The following is a 15677-nucleotide window of genomic DNA, read 5'->3' as shown; positions in this document are numbered from 1 at the left end:
CAAAATGATAACCAATTTGTGGGCAATCAAGAAAGGAAATCAGAAATACAGTCTATGAAATCGCCCAACTCACTTTCAGAAACAACGTCTTGGATCTCTCAAAATGAAACCATCTCCAGTGGTTTATGAAACTCTTGTCCTTCCCCACAAAGAGTAAGCTACAAACTTAGAACACATCTAGATACTAACAAGATTAGCTTTCTCTTGCTGTACCTTGCTTCTGCCATCTAAGAACACAAAATCTAATGAGGAAGGAGATTCACACACTAAGAATTTTGACTGTATAGCAAAAAGTCCTATTTCGTTTCCACGCTTAGACATAGTTTGGTTAATCCTAAACCAACTGAGGAGCAGATGCTACCCCGGAACGATGAGACAATATGGTCAGCCATGACGGCTTGGGAATCCAGCACTGCTACTCTTCGGTTATGTGTAGGATACTAAACTGCCTGTATTTACACAGAGCCAGCGATCCTAATCCCAGCAGCTCCCGTTGAAGATCCAAAATACAAACATCACACACCGGCTGCTGACACTGCTCTAATCTATAGCAACGAAGCAGATGTCACACCAGCCTCGCTCTGAGTTCACGGTGAAAACAAAACTTTGAGTAAAGAAATACTGAAATACCAACTACAGAAAGCTAGCCTGTTTTAATGACTAGAATGAAATAAATCAGATAGTAACCTCAGATAACTAACCTTTCAAGAAAGACAAAACCTTCTCGCAGTGGGAGGCAATGTCCGACCCGTGGGCTGTATGAGGACCGTGAGTGACATCATTGGTCTGGTACTGCCAAGGCAGTTGCAGGCAGGACTCTAAATTCGATAGATCCAGAGCAGGCTAACTCTTAGGTTGAGAATTGTGTACGGCCCGTGAAGGATGTTATAAAGACCCAGATGGCCCTTGGCAGAACAAAGGTTCCCCACGCCAAGGCAAAGCTGATTGATAGGGAGTCAAGAACCTAAAGCTAAAGATACTGGATCCAACCCATAGCGTCAGCAGCTTTTCAAATATGACATATTGCTATGTGAGTACTGAAAGTGCAAGTCCTTACTAGTGATCCATCTTCAAAACATTGTCTTAAATGCTTTATACAGCTAAAGAACCATTACAGTCATCATGCTTAGGATCATAGAGGAACAGTTACACTTTTTAACAGGCCCAAAGGGAAGAGAAAAGAAAAATGAACATTTAAAAGCTGCTGTGTACCAAGCAAGACACTTGATACACATTATCACATTAATTTTCAGTCCACATGAGCGATGTATTTCTATCCTTACTTTGCAGTTGAGGAGACAGAGGCCCAGGAGGGGGAATCATCCAAGCAGAAAGAGCAAGCAGGATTCCAGCCAATGATTTCTAAGTCCATAACCGACACAGAGCTACGAGGCCGCCCGGATCGCAGTGCCGTCTAAGAACTGCTCAACTGTCAGCCCCGGAAGTCCTCGACACTGGTAATTTTGCAAGGCTTGGGCAAATGACTGATTAGTGATGTTCATGTTCTAACGGGTTATTTTGCACATAATTCCCACTATCTTTTGCTATCACCACGCCATGTTGACACAGCACACAGAAGTTTTATGTTGACTGTGAAAAAAAAAAAACAAACTCCTTTTTGGTTAAATTTATATAAGTGGTGACAGCACTAGCTTCTTGACGACTCTTCAACTTCATACCCAGAATGGAGCTCATTTTCTCCTCTCTCCTTCTACCTACAGGGATACAAACAGTCCTCTGATTCCCCGAGTAATAATCTTAGAATGACTCCAACCTGCCCTTCCTCCCTCGGACGCACAGCAGCACTCACAAGGAGCACACGCCAGCTTGCTCTGGAACGCAGTGACCTTTCTGGGGTGCAAGCCCACCTGTGGTGTTAACGATTCTTTTCTTGTGTTAGTTTGTATAGTTTATTTGGGATTCACCCATACTACAGCTATTAACAAGATCATATTTGAAGTTGACTTTAATATATTTTTGCTTTATATACATAGGATAATTATCATTAAATTCTTGTTTCCATTATATACATTGATATTCATGTACACAACCATGTGTGTATATATGCCAAGCCACACTGTGAGTCACGGCAAAAAACAGTTGAAAAATCACTGTCCTACACTAATTTCACAAAGAGTAAAAGGGAAGACTACCAAGGTCTGACTAAATATATGCGATGTAGCGGGAAGATTGAACGGTAAGCCAAAAATGAGGCAAGAAATAATTATGCAAGTACTTGGAAGATTTCTGGAAATGCTGTAAGCCCACTCTGTTATTTTTTCAACCATCCTTTCTATTTACCCAATAATAAGTAACAGTAAAAATGCTTTTAAAAACAGAAACAACACAGAGTTTTGTTAGAATAGAGTAGGGAAAGGGGCTCTAAGACATACTGCTAACTCAGGAGGAGAGAAACTTGGGAGGGAAAACAGAATAGTAACCAAGAGCTGTGAAGGAGACAAAAGCAGGCCAACTCCCTGGCACCTGCAACGAGGGTGCTCAAGAGCCTTCAGGAGGGGAAGAGACCATCAGCTAAGGCACAGAAAGCAGTTGGAGGAAGAGTCAGTCATTCAGGAGGTGTTTACCAGAGCTGCCGGCGGCAGGTGCTGGGCTCAGATTCTCCAGCAAATCTAGTGATGCCTCGTGCCCAGCACAGAATTTGTCAGACAGCAAATACTGACCAAGCACTTAGAGCACTGACAGAGAGAAAAAACATGAAATTATTCCCAGGTTTTCCTCCAGAGTAATTTAAATGGGCAATCAGGCTTCTATAAGAAGTGGAGGGGCCGGCGCCGCGGCTCATTAGGCTAATCCTCTGCCTGCGGCGCCAGCTCCCCGGGTTCTAGTCCCGTTTGGGGCGACAGATTCTGTCCCGGTTGCTCTTCTTCTAGTCCAGCTCTCTGCTGTGGCCCGGGAAGGCAGTGTAGGATGGCCCAAGTGCTTGGGCCCTGCACCCACATGGGAGACCAGGAGGAAGCACCTGGCTCCTGGCTTCGGATCGGCGCAGCGCCGGCCGTGGCAGCCATGGTGGGGGGGGGGGGGGTGAACCAATGGAAGGAAGACCTTTCTCTCTGTCTCTCTCTCTCTCTCACTGTATAACTCTGCCTATCAAAAAAAAAAAAAGAAGAAGAAGAAGTGGAGGCATATTTATACAAAAAGTGATGGCTTCAGTTTCAGGCACACTGAGCCTGAAAAGCCAGGAAACACCCCGGTGGAGACATCCTGTAGAGGTACCTGGCAAGCAGTCCTGGTCCAAAGTGCAGGAGAAAAGGCCGAGGCTATGGCCACGGATTTGGAAATCATATCACGGAGATGACGGCTGAGAACTAGAATGGAAAATGTGACCCAGAAAGAGAGTCCCAGAGCAGCTCCTACCTGCTCATTTGACAGATATTACCGTAAAAGAGGCGCTGAGTCAGAAGAAATGTAATATAAATAAATCAATTATAATACTTAAAAGCTTATCGGTCAACCAAAAATCAATCTGTAAAAGCTGTGTAAAATGATGATTCCTTTTTTCTCTAATACTAAAGACAGGACAAGACGGGATATCATGGCCTGCAGTGGTAAAGAGAGCTTGAGAAACACAATCAGCTTCCTTCATTTCGGGAAATATCCACGGACATTACAAAACGTGTTCGAGTCAACCAGATAGTTACTGTCAGGGTCAAAACATCATCTCCACAAAGCAAGAACCTGGTTTTTAAAAACCTACTGGTCCTATAAGAGCTCTTATGAGTTCCTAAATAATAATCATGTAAATTAATTTCACACGTATATATTTTCTTCCTTAAGAGAAAGTCAATCTTTCTTAAAAGAACTGTTTGAGACATTCCTATCATTGCTTTCAGCAATATATGATTTACCATCCTCTAGATATCCTAAAAGGAAAAAAATTGTTTTACTGAGTTATAATTGACAAATAAAAACTGCATACATTCAATGTATAACATCAGTTTTTACTTTTTGAATCACAAACTGACAAATTCTAAATGTATACACTTGTGAGTACAAGTGATGGTGATGTGATTTGTGCACACACTGAAATGATTACCACTGTCATCACACAGTCACGTGCCATACAACACCCGTACAGTCGAGGAGAGACCACAACAGACCACAGGGGTCCCAGACAACTGTACTGTCTAGTGAGGGTTTATGTCAGTACACCCTATGATGCTTCCCCAATTAAACTGCCAAATGACACGTTTCTCAGGACTTGTCCCACAATTAAGGAACACGAGACTACTGAAGAGATCCACTCTCTTGGCAGACTTTGAGTATGCAAGTGTCTAGGGAGATATAATATTACGCCATATGCAATCCAATGTGTGATTCATAAAGAAACTAAGCAGATTATCCAGATTTTCTAATTATAATAGGCTTGGCTCTTGACTATAAAATAAATATGATGTGATGAAATAACAAGTAATTCTATTCTTCTTTATATATTGTTTACTCAAACAAAACAAAGATTCAGAGTTGCATCCATTAAAGCATGCAAACAATTGAATTAAGCTTAGTATTTTTTAAAAGGTAGTAGCCAAAAGAATCAGAACTGTCTTGTATACACCCTCTTTTATTTTTATTAGAGATAGTAAATATTTTTTAAGGGATGGAGAAACTCATGCACTAATCACCTGATAATCATTTTTAATTGGGGTTACAGTCACAGTGTAAGAAAGAATCTTAACAGCTTGACTAGTACTCTCACTTCACTGACAGAATACAGAGAGGCTATCTGATGTGCCCAGGTCACACAGCTGGTCGGTGGCTATGCTCCATGTGTCTTAGCAACAGGAATCAAAAAAAGAACACCCGTTCTACAGCTCTCACCACCTAATAAAAGAAACAAAATTATTCTACATACTGATTTTATATATAAATATATATTCATATACCCCTGTAAATAACAGGGATAAAGCAAAAAATACAAGCTATTTTGGAATATTAATATTTTTCCTGAAAAAAGAAATCCAGCCACATCTATGAATCCACTAGTATACCAAAAGAAGAAATGGATGCTTTCCAAAGTAAAAATACTAGAATTTTGAGAATCCAACATGTTTCCACTAATGACATATCTGAAAAAAAAATCTTGACTAAAAATTTACTTATTTTTAGGATATGTGTCAGAAAACTACAGAAATCTTGTGAATGTTACTTTGTAAAGAAAAATTTTCAATCTGTTTAAATACTAGAGATAAAGAACAAGAAAACAAGCAAACACCTGAAGGAACTGTGGGGTGAGTGATGCAGATACCAGAGACAAAACATCGAAGGCACAGGAACAGCAGGTGCAAAAGGTCTGCCCCAGGCGCCTACTTGGTGTGTTGAAAGCACAGTGAGGACAGCAGGACTACACTCTGAGCTAAGAAGAAGGGTAGAGTAGGAAACAAAACCAAGACAACCATGGGAAAGGAGGAGGAGGTCACAGAAATTCGACAAAGTTCATCTTTGTCCATCATGGAACTAAAGCAGAAATCAATAACAGAAAAGCATCTGAAAAATCCCCCAAATAATTCTAAATTAAACAGACTTCTTTTTTAAGATTTATTTATTCATTTGAAATAGTTACAGAGAGAGAGAGGAGAATCTTCCATTCACTGGTTCACTCCCCAAGTGGCTGCTACAGCCAGGCTGAAGCCAGAAGACAGGCACCTTCTCTGGTCTCCCCGTGGGTGGCAGGGACCCAAGCACTTGGGCCGCCCTCTGCTGCTTTTCCCAGGCCATCAGAAGGGAGCTAGATGATAAGTGAAGCAGCCGGGACTTGAACCAGGCCCACATGGGATACCCACGAGCAGCAGCTTTATCAGCTACACCACAACACCAGCCCAATTTCTAAATGACCCATGAGTCAAAGAAGAAGTCTCAATGGAATAAAAACAGACATTTTCAACTTAAAGAAAATGCAGATACAATATATCAAAATATGTGGAGGCAGCTAAAACGGTGTCTAGAGGAAATCCACAGCCCCTGGTCCATACAGCACAGGAGTAGGGAACCCTGTTTCTGCCAAGGGCCATTTGGATATTGGTAACATCATTCGCGGGTCACACACAGTTATCAACTTAAAGACTAGCTTGCTACAGACTACTGACTCACAAATTCTGCCTGTGGCTGCCTTGGCAAGACCAGGCCAAGTGATTCCACAGCGTTTATGCGGTCTGCGGGCAGCCTGTTCCCCAGCCCTGCGTTAGAAGAAAGATCTCAGACCAATAACCTAATTCTCCATCTTTAAAAACTAAACACAGGGCTGGCGCTGTGGCGCAGCAGGTTAAAGCCCTGGCCTGAAGCACCAGCATCCCATATGGGTACTGGTTCGAGTCCCGGCTGCTCCTCTTCCTATCCACTCTCTGCTATGGCTGGGAAAGCAGTAGAAGATGGTCCAGGTGCTTGGGCCCCAGAACTCACGTGGGAGACCCAGAAGAAGCTCCTGGCTTTTGGCTCCTGGCTTCAGCTCGGTGCAGCTCCAGCTATTGTGGCCATCTGGGGAGTGAACCAGTGGATGGAAGACCTCTCTCTCTGTCTCTAACTCTCTCTGTAACTCTGTCTTTCAAATAAATAAAATAAATATTTTAAAAAAACTAAATGCAAAACAAGCAGAAGGAAGGAAATAACAATTATAATAAAAATCAATGAAACTGGAAACAGAAAATTCATGAAATCAAATGCTGATTCTTTGAAAAGATTAATTTGATAAACTAATAGCTGTGCTAACCAGGAAAAAAAGAGAGAAGATATCAATCACCACTTTCAGAAATCAAAGAGAGGCCATCATTGCTGATCCCACACACATTCAAAGGCATAGACAGAATACTAGTGCAGGATAATTTGATGCCCATGAATTCAGTAACACAGATTAAAGAGAGTAACTACTGGAAAAGAGCCCAAATTCCCAAAACTCACCCAAGAAGAAACAGACAACTCAAAAGTTCCTGCATCTATCTAAAAACTGAAAACTTGTTTAAATAAATCTTTCAGAAACAAAACTCTACACTCAAATGGTTTGTTGGTGAATTTTACCTAACATTTAAGTAAAGAAAAAGACCAATTCTATACAACGTTAAGAAACTGCTTAAAGTCATTTTATGAGAATTACCCTAAAACCAAAATTAAACACAAATGCTACAAGAAAACTGTAGACAGGATGAGTCCCTCCCATTAGCAAAGATTTTTAACCCTCAACAAAATACTAGCAGAGAGTTCCAGAAACGTATGAAAAAGAGACAGCATCATGACAAAGTGGGATTCATGCAAACACTAAAGGTGGCTCCGCACTCAGAAACAGATCCTTGTGATGTACCATACCAAAAGACTGAAAAAAAGCCAAGCACCAATAGTGTCAGAGAAAACCATTTGACAAGATTCAGGACGTATTCACAATTTAAAAAAATCAGCAACATATTAGGAACAGGGGCACCCCCTCTTCACAATGGGAGCCCTGGAACGCGCAGCCCACCAGTCTTCTGGTGAGAGACTGAAGCTTTCTCCTCAGATCAGGAAAGGCTGCGAAGTCCTCGTTCCTCACTGCTTCGGTGACGGAATCTGGCAGACAGCACCTCCACGGGTGATCGAGAGTAACATCATGGCCTGGCGACAAGTCATGTACGCCCTGCTAAGACGGGGGAGAAAAGCACTGCATCTCGTGTTGCCCTCCCAAAGCCCATTACCCCCATCTAAATATGAGAAAAACATCAGATAAACCCAGATTGAGGTGCATTCTACAAAATACCCGACTAGTACTCTTCAAAATTATCAAGTTTATAAAAAACAAAAAAGCCAAGAGTCACAGTGAAAATACAAGGACAAAGTCATGACGACTGAATACAATGGGGCATCCTGAATGAGATACTGGAACAGAAAAAAAAAAGGACACTCGTGGAAAACTAGTGAAATCGATTATGTAAGATAGTAGCATTAGGAGGAACTAGTCATAGCATACAAGAATTCTCTATACCATCCTAGTAACTTTTCTAAAAATCTAAATGTATTCCAAAGTTAAAAATTTATTTTCTAAAAAAGGTGAAAGGACAGAAAAAGATGTACTGTGTAAACACCCACCAAAAGAAAGCGGAAGTAAAGGAACAAGGACTTGGCCAAGGTTAATGCCCACATCCCAGATCAGAGTGTCCTGGATCAGTCCTGGCATGGCTCTTGACTCCAGCCTCCCGCTAATGCATACTCTGAGACGAAGCAGGTGGGAACTCAAGCAGTCGGGCCCGGCCACCCACCTGGGAGACCTGGATTGAGTTCTGGGTTCCTGGCTTCAGCGTGGCCCAGTCCTGTCCTTTGAGGGCTTTTGGGGAGTGAATCAGTGAATGAGAGCAAATCTCTCTCTCTTGCTCTTGCTATCTGCCTCTCAAATTACTTGCTTAGAACAAGAAAGCTAGGGCTTTTGGCACAGTAAGTTAAGCCCACTGCCTGAGATGCCAGCATTCTATATGACCACTGGTTAGTCCCTTCTTCCAATCCAGGTCCCTGCTAACGAGCCTGGGAAAGCAGCAGAAAATGGCCCAAGTACTTGGGCCCCTGCCACCACATGGGAGACCCAGATGGAGTTCCAGGCTCCTGGCTTTGGCTGGCCCACCCCGGCCGTTTCGGCCATTTGGGGAGTGAACCAGTGGATGGAAGATCTATCTATCTCTCCCTCTCCCACCCTTCCCCCGCAACTGTCTTTTAAGTAAATAAATCTTTAAATACACACACACACACACACACACAAAGAAACCTGAAGTACATTAATATCAGATAAAGCAAATTTCAAAATAAAGAATAAAGAGATAAGCATTAAAGTTGTTAATTCACTGAGAAAATGTAAGAATCTTAACTGTACATACCCTTAAATATAGAGTTTCAAAGTACATGAACTAGTAGTAAAAATGACAGATTTGATAGGAGGGACAGACAAATCCACGATTACAGAGACGTGGCTACTGTCTTCTGTAACCAACAGAACAGACAGACAGAAGAGATCCTCACAGGCACAGAAAACCTGAACAATACCCAAACCAACTTGTCCTCATTGACATTTACAGAGCATTCGACCCAACAACGGCAGAATATGCGTTCTTTTCCAGTGTGTGTGGAATATTCACCCAGATCGACAACATTCTGGGCCACAAAACTTCAGCAAATTTAAAAGAACTAAAGTCAAGAAAAGTACGTTGTGTGACCTTTATGTACAGAACTAAGCTTTCTAGAAACCAATGGAAGGAAGACATCTGAGAAAAACTGCCAAGTAATGAGAAAGTCACGCGCACAGACACCGGGTCCTGGCGTGCAAGTCATCCCCTCCCTGCGTCGGGGCCGCAGGGGCAGCGGCTCGGCCTCAACTCGGCCTTCCCCTCGTCAAGGCTGGCCACGCTCCAAGCAAACACACTGCATGGATTCAGCCCCAGCGGAATTTCTAAGCAAATACAGCCGATGAACATCGCTAAGACAACTTGTAACCTTATTACCGTGCAAATGCAGCTTATAATCATACTACCAAGAGACTTCCTATGGTAACTTTAGGTCCATTAGACTCACCAGTCTCATTTTCCAAACCTGAATGTACATTTTTATACAGCTAAAACACTCATCCTGCCCAAAACTTTCAAACCAAATTTACAATGTGCAAAACTCTATCTGAAGGAAAGAAAATATTGTTCAACTTCAATTTTTTTTTTCAGTTCAGCAAAGTTAAAGATATTTTTGGTTTTATTGTAATATTATAGTAGCCAATCCTTCATGAAACACGGGCCTGTTCTTCATTATAAGAATCTTTTTTTAGGTAAGACTTTTTTAAAGGCTTGAAACAATTCACTTACCAGAGTACAGCTCCATTAGCACCCCCTAGTGGATGAAATGAGAAACGGGCGTTTAATATCTTTTCTTAACTTGTTGGAAGCCGGCTGAAACAAGATGAAACCTTAAATTCTTCCAGGCTCAACCCATGATAGGGCACACCAATAGGGGGAGAGGGAAGAAAAAGAACCTAAGAATTGAACTGACTTAAATCACAGAGAGAGAAGCCAGATCCTCTGACTTTCACAACAGCAAATTAGCTCTTTTTTGGTACACTATAGCCATGGAATGGGGGGATTAACCACAACCCTTACCTTATACCATATACAAAACTAAACTGGAGATTGGTCACAGACCTAAATATACACACTAAGCTCTTAAAACTTATTTAAAAAGGGGTTAAAAATCTTAGTGAGTTTGGGTTTGGCAAAAGTTTCTTAAATACAACACAAAAAGTGCTAACTATAAAGGAAAAAATACATTAGACCTCATAAAAATTAAATACCTTTACTCTTCAAAAGACACTCTCATGAAAATGAAAAACCAAGCCACTCACTGGGAAAAATATTTGCAAAACATATACCTAACCAATGGGCAAAAGGTTTAAACAGATGCTGCACCAAGCAAGATACACGGCTGACCCACAAACATGTTGTTACCCAACATCAACAAGTCATCAGGGAAATCCAAGTTATAAACACAATGAACTACTTGCTACCTATGCACTAAAAAGGCTTGAAATTGAAAAGACTGGTCATTTCACATGTTACTTGAGTAGATGGAACAACTACAAGTCTCATGGAAACCGGCAGAATCCCTTTAGAAATAGTTGATGCATGTGCACTACACTTTCCATATGACTCAGCCCTTCCACTCCCACACAGTCATCAGGGAGGAAGCACATGTCCCTACAAAGACTGAATGTTGGTGGTGATGATGGAAGAATCATCAATAATAAAAAGGAGTAAACTATTGACTCATGCAACATCATGGATGAATTTCAATATAATTATATTGAGTGGATGAAACCAGACAAAAGAATAGACACTCTATGACTCATTTCTATAAAATTCTAGGAACTGCAAGCTCATCTATTGTAACAGCAGATCAGCAATTGTCTGGAATGAGGAAGAGACTCGGAGGAGAACACACCATAACTCCTTCAGGTGATAGATAAGCTCATTAGCTGAATTATAATGGTTTTACAAGTGTATACATACCTCACTATTCATCAAATTGCAGTATATTCAGTTTATTGAATGTCATTTATACCTCAATAAATCTGCAAAGTGGGAGGGGGGAGATACCATAAGACTCAGCATTCTATATTTAGACATTTATTCAAAATATGTGAAAACACATCTACATTCTAAAACAGGTGAAATCAACCTACAGTGACAAAGAGAAAACCAGTGGTTGCCCAGGGCCAGATAGGAACCCAGTGGTTTTTTGAGGGTGATGGGAAAACTCAATATTCTGACTGCAGTGCTGGACATACAGGTAAATCCATTTGTCAGAACTCATAAAAACATAAACTTATTTAAATTATACCTCAATAAAGTTATTTTAAAAACACTGGACAGGGACAGGCTCTAATGGCCCAAGCTAGAAAATGACTCATCTGGAGAGAAAACTTTATAGCCACACAAAGTTTCTCATTCAGAAAAGTAAAATATGTTCTGAACTACAAACAGGATTCTTAAAAAATAACAATTTTCCCTTGGTGAGCACAACTCTGTACCAGGCATTGCATCCTCCAATATGTTTTCTCTAATGTTCTCAAGAATCCGACAATGTAAGTATTAGTATTCCCACTTGAGATTAGGAGATCCGGGCTTGGAGATTAGCAACTTGCCCATGGCCTGTAAGCAAGAGTGTGCCTCCGCCTCCAAGGACAATTCTGCACCTTTCTCAGCACAAAGCAATCCCAACACAACACACCTGACTCTCAGTGCCCAATGCGCTTGTTCACGGGATGACCTCCGCTCTACTGAGATTGAATGAAAATGCATTTTTCCTTAAAAAAGTATTTCTTTGACTACAAACATCTACTGGTACAATGTCACTCATTCCTGGGAAATAGCTAGCATACAAGTACTCATAAATGTTTTGTATGTTTTAACCTAAGTCTCTAGTACTTAACATAAATTTAATATAAATATATACTTATATAAAATACAATCTAATACAAAGCATTTCAAATGTTTTCCATTATTAAAATCTCTGATTCAGAAGGAAATTATGTTATAAGGCACATCTAGACAAAAGCATAACAGGTTTTAGAATTATTTCTGTCATAACTACTACCTGGCAATATCATATAAGAATAAACCAAAAGTGGTGACTATGAAGAACTTAGTCGGAACATTTTCTCTACACCCTTCACCTTCAGTGGTCAACAGGGTCAGTGAAAAATAATATAATAACCAAAAACTCAAGTAGAAAGTAACACAGATTCTACAATTACTGGGCCTTATTCAATGGTTTATTGCCCTTCACGCAAGCCTAATTCTATCAGTTTTAACTTTTACCATTTGGTACAGTCAACATTTCATTTCTTCATGTAAATACTAAGCAACCACTGCCCAATTCAACTTAAGAGTGAGAATCAAGCAATACAATTCCAATTTTAACTGGGAATTAATTAGCTATGATTTAGGATAAGACTCAGCCCCCTTGTATCTCACTTAGCTATTTCTCTAGAGTGTTGGTATGAATTATTTATGAAAATAAATATACATATATATACATTTACAATGTATTCACAAACATATATAAAGGAACTTAGAAAACAGGAAAATGAACTTTTTTTTTTTTTTTTTGACAGGCAGAGTGGACAGTGAGAGAGAGAGACAGAGAGAAAGGTTTTCCTTTGCCGTTGGTTCACCCTCCAATGGCTGCCGCGGCCGGCGCGCTGCGGCCGGCGCACCTCGCTGATCCGATGGCAGGAGCCAGGAGCCAGGTGCTTTTCCTGGTCTCCCATGGGGTGCAGGGCCCAAGCACCTGGGCCATCCTCCACTGCACTCCCTGGCCACAGCAGAGGGTTGGCCTGGAGGAGGGGCAACCGGGACAGAATCCGGCGCCCCGACCGGGACTAGAACCCGGTGTGCCGGCGCCGCAAGGCGGAGGATTAGCCTAGTGAGCCGCGGCACTGGCCAGGAAAATGAACTTTAAAAATAAGACTATTTTGGTGATAAAATTTTTGATATCTGTGCATAAATTTTTTAAAACACATATTTTCTATGAACTTTTTGAAGTATCCTTGTATATGTTATGACTACACTATAGTAACATAACTTGTCCCATAATTTACTCAAAACTATATAATCACTCATTTTAATTTTTATGATGTTTTCTTACAGAAATTTAAGGATATTGTAAATAAGTAACTAAGCAGTTGGGGGCCAGCGTTATGGTATAGTGGGTAAAGCCGCCGCCTGCTATGCCCACACCCCATACGGGCACCAGTTCCTCCACTTCTGACTAGCTTCCTACTAATGGCCTGGGAAAGCAGCAGAAATGGTCCAAGTGCTGGGGCCCCTGTACACACATGGGAGACCCGGAAGAAGCTCCTGGCTCCTGGCTTCAGCCTGACCCAGCCCAGCCACTGCGGCCATTCTGGAAGAGTGAACCAGCGGATGGAAGATCTCCCTCCCTCCGTCTCTCCCTATCTCTCTGTAATTCTGACTTCAAAATAAATAAATCTTTACAAGCAGCTGTATTTATAACACGAAACCTGGGCTCCACTCTCCAAAATCACAACGTATTTTAAGCTCCAGGTCTTTTCAATGATATTATATGGGTCACTTTTATATGGATGAAAATAGTTTACTTTTCATTTCTCAGCTTTTGCTACAGATCTCATGAGACTATTCTGCTTTCTACTGATGTCACAGAGAGAGCCTTCTGGAGCTTCAGTAAATAGGAAAAAAGAAACAGATGCCTCCCGGGGCTGTTCTCCTAAGAAAAGACAGAGCTGGGAAATAATCCTGACACCCCTGATAGTCAGAGACCTAGTACTTTTCCAAAGGAAAGGGAATTCGCAGCTTGCCAAGGGCTTGAGCAATGTGTCCTTAGCTCTAAAGGAAGACATACAGCTGAAATCCACTATATACTGCTCTTCACACGTGCAACAGTGACCCTCTGTCTAAACAACTGAAAATGAAGATGCCTATAACATCTACGTAGAAAGGCAAGTTATTCAGACATCATTGTCAGAGAGTGACAACTTGAGCAATTATTTAAAATGAGACCTCCTGGGATCATCATTGTGACACAGTGGGTTAGGCTGCTGCCTATGATGCTGGCTTCCCATAACAGAGTCCCAGTTCAAGTCCTGCCTTTTCCACTTCAACCCAGCTCACTGCTAATGCACCCAGGAAGGCAGTGGAAAATGGCCCAGGTGCTTGGGCCCCAGCTACCATACAGGAGACCCAGATGGAGTTTCTGGCTCCTGGCTTCCATGTGGCTCAGTCCTGGCCACTGCAGCCAGTTAGGGAATGAATCAATAGATGAAGGCTCTCTTTCCATCTCCCTCCCCCCCTCCTCCTCCACCTCTGCCTTTCAGGTAAATAAATCTTTAAAAAAATAAATAAAATGAGACCTCTTTGACTCATTAGAAGTATAGGGTCTGGGGTGGTACTAGAAAGTCAGGACTCCAACATCCACTTTGTTTCTCTTGCTCAAAGAAAATGTAATACATAAAACACTCCATCTCCTAAAAGATAACCTTGCTGCCAAGCTAACCAACAGTCTTACAGTATGAACACTGATTGTAAAAACTTAAAGAAACTCCCTTTCTTGCAGGGAAAGAAAAAAGTTAGATGACGTAAAGTAAATCATCCACAGAAAAACAGAAAAATCTAACAGCTGTTAATTAGCTTTACCAACCTAACCATCAATAAGGCAGCTCATTACCAACATGCCATGCCCTAGGAAGTTGGCTACTTTGTTCCCTAAAAATAAAGGCTGGGGGGCCGTCGCTGTGGCATAGCGGATAAAGCCACCGCCTGCAGTGCTGGCATCCCATATGGGGGCCGGTTCGAGTCCTGGCTGTTCCACTTCCAATCCAGCTCTCTGCTATGGCCTGGGAAAGCAGTAGAAGATGGCCCAAGTCCTTGGGCCCCTGCACCAGCATGGGAGACACAGAGGAAGCTCCTGGCTTCTGGGTTCGGATCGGCACAGCTCTAGCCGTTGCGATCACTGGGAGTGAACCAATGGATAGAAGACCTCTCTCCCTCCCTCTCCCTCTCCCTCTCCCTCTCTCTCTCTTTGCCTATCCTTCTCTCTGTGCATAACTCTGACCTTCAAATAAATAAATAAATCTTTAAAAATAAATAAATAAATAAAGGCTGGGACCACTCTTAAACTGTTGGCAGTAGAAATTGGCGGGGCCGGCGCTGTGGCATAGCAGGTAAAGCCACCGCCTGCAGGGCTGGCATCCCATATGGGCACCAGTTCGAGTCCTGGCTACTCCACTTCTGATCCAGCTCTCTGCTATGGCCTGGGAAAGCAGTGGAAGATGGCCCAAGTCCTTGGGCCCCTGTAACGTGTGGGAGACCTGGAAGAAGCTCCTGGCTCCTGGCTTTGGATCAGCGCAGCTCTGACCCGTGCGGCCAACTGGGGAGTGAACTAGCGGATGGAAGATCTCTCTATCACTCTCTGCCTCTCCTTCTCTCTCTATGTAACTCTGACTTTCAAATAATAAAAAAATAAAACTTTTTAAAAAAGTAGATATTGGCAAAAGCACTTTAGAAAGTTGTTTAAGTAGTACATGTTAAGCTGGACAGGTGCATATTGTTATAACCAATAATTCTACTTCCTGGAAGATACCTAAAGGAAAACACATATATTCACCAAGAGACTTTGGACATGAATGTTTATAATAG

General features: G+C 41.8%; 1 protein-coding gene across 11 annotated transcripts in view; it reads right to left on the bottom strand.

Moving 5' to 3' along the window:
- PPP4R4 (protein phosphatase 4 regulatory subunit 4) overlaps positions 1–15677 on the bottom strand; it is a 104691-nt gene that overhangs the window by 79354 nt on the left and 9660 nt on the right. For 2 of the 11 annotated variants that reach the window (XM_070065579.1, XM_070065574.1), the window contains exons 3-4: positions 11010–11071; positions 9813–9837 (exon numbers count right to left, since the gene is read on the bottom strand). The exons of 7 other annotated variants lie outside the window; for them this stretch is intronic. The gene's annotated coding sequence lies outside the window, so the exon portion shown is untranslated. Of the gene's footprint in view, positions 1–9812; positions 10990–11009; positions 11072–15677 lie in introns of those variants that run through there. 2 more of the 11 variants (XM_070065575.1, XM_070065577.1) reach the window with 2 other exon arrangements.

The sequence above is a fragment of the Oryctolagus cuniculus genome, chromosome 20 (assembly GCF_964237555.1).
Source record: "Oryctolagus cuniculus chromosome 20, mOryCun1.1, whole genome shotgun sequence".
NCBI classification, from domain to species: domain Eukaryota; kingdom Metazoa; phylum Chordata; class Mammalia; order Lagomorpha; family Leporidae; genus Oryctolagus; species Oryctolagus cuniculus.
This window is presented reverse-complemented; position numbering and strand designations above follow the sequence as displayed.